This window comes from Gavialis gangeticus, unplaced genomic scaffold (genome assembly GCF_001723915.1).
Source record: "Gavialis gangeticus isolate Ggan-Ray unplaced genomic scaffold, GavGan_comp1, whole genome shotgun sequence".
Lineage (NCBI taxonomy): Eukaryota > Metazoa > Chordata > Crocodylia > Gavialidae > Gavialis > Gavialis gangeticus.
Genome location: NW_017728995.1, coordinates 45807796 through 45809354, shown reverse-complemented (window position 1 = coordinate 45809354; position 1559 = coordinate 45807796). Strand labels below are relative to the sequence as shown.

The window sequence follows — 1559 nt, the reverse complement described above, 5'->3', positions numbered from 1 at the left end:
TGGATTCCTGTTTGAAATATATGGGTTTATCTTGTGATTCATGTTTGCACACCTAACTTGTTAACATTGTCTCACCATATGGCACGCTTGAAAGGATCTCAAAGCACCCTGGTGAGGATCATTACTTTAGAAAATTTAGCAAGTCATTTTAGAATGCATTTAAATTTATTTTCCTCACTCGGGGCTGCACATGACACCATTTCATCAAACAAGGAGAACTATCAAAAGGTCAAATGGCCAACCACTCAGCAATAATGTACAGTGTATTATGAAAGGAGGAAAAAAGGAAGAGAATTAAGAGCTATTATGTTCTCTATTCTGACACTTCACTTGTCTTTGTCAAATTTGCTAAAGTTAGCCTATAAACTAGTATGCAATGGATATAGAAAAAGTTACAGGAAATATTGAATGCCTCAGGCAACTGCTGTTGCTACACTGTTCCTCCACACTTCCTGCAGCATGACTCCCACAAAGAAGGACTAAAATTCACATTAGTAAGATGGGGCTTCTCTGATTCACCTGGGCAAGGAGTTATTGGAAGTAGAATGCTGTAGTGGCCAGTTACTCTGTCCAGCACTGCTATTAACAAAGAGATTTTCATGGAGAAGAACTTATCAAAGGTATGCAAACAATTATCTTTCATCCTAAAATAGCTGGCCAATCTGGTATAGCAAACTCCCTTGGTCTAAGTTAAACACTGTGTATAGGACAACCCATGTTAAGAGGCTTTAAATGTGCAGGGAATGTTTCATACTATGAACAGTCAGAGCTACCATTTTCATAAAGAAATGCTAAAACAGGCTCCTCAATGTAAATAAAATCATCAGTGCTTTGTAATTATAACCATGCTTCCCCCTCCCCTCTCTTTTTCTACTTCTAGAACTGATTTTAGTAAAGAACTAGCAGGATTCAGGCTTTCATTCACACAATCTAGTTATCATTCATCATTTGGCAGTCCCTTGCAGTCGAGGATGATTGTTTTATCTGTGGGTCCAAAGATGGCTGATGAGGCCTATCTGGGATAGACAGGCTTGCATTTTAGGCAGGCTTCTGTGCAAGGTGGGTGGCTCTGGGTTTTTTATTTGGTCTTTAACATGCTGTTTTTACCACTCCCATTTTTCCATTTCCTGTTCTTGTCATAATGTTTCGAAATACTGAGATGGCTGTAGCAGACTTTTCCTCCATTTGGGGTGGTCCTGGGTGACAGTCTCCCACAAATTCATGTTAATGTTGCATTTTTTCAAATTGGCTTTGAGGACATGCTTGAAGCACTTTCTCTGCCCTCTTCTTGAGCATACACCTTCACTAAGCTGGGAGAATAAACCTTGCTTCAGGAATCTGGAGTCAGACATCTGAGTGATATTAGATGATCATTGCCTCGATGCTCATGGTGTTTGCTTGGGAGAAGATGCTAGCTAGCATTGGTACATCTGTCTTCCCACTGGATTTGAAGGATCACTGCAGGCAGGGTTAATGGTACTTCTCCAGTGGCTTAAGATGTATCCTGTACATTGGCCATGTCTCAGCTCCATAGAGTAAGATGGGGTATTGCGACTACT

General features: G+C 40.4%; 1 protein-coding gene across 4 annotated transcripts in view; it reads right to left on the bottom strand.

Moving 5' to 3' along the window:
• The window catches only part of SPHKAP (SPHK1 interactor, AKAP domain containing), a 186516-nt gene that overhangs the window by 45489 nt on the left and 139468 nt on the right, over positions 1-1559 (bottom strand). The gene's annotated exons all lie outside the window — the stretch shown is intronic.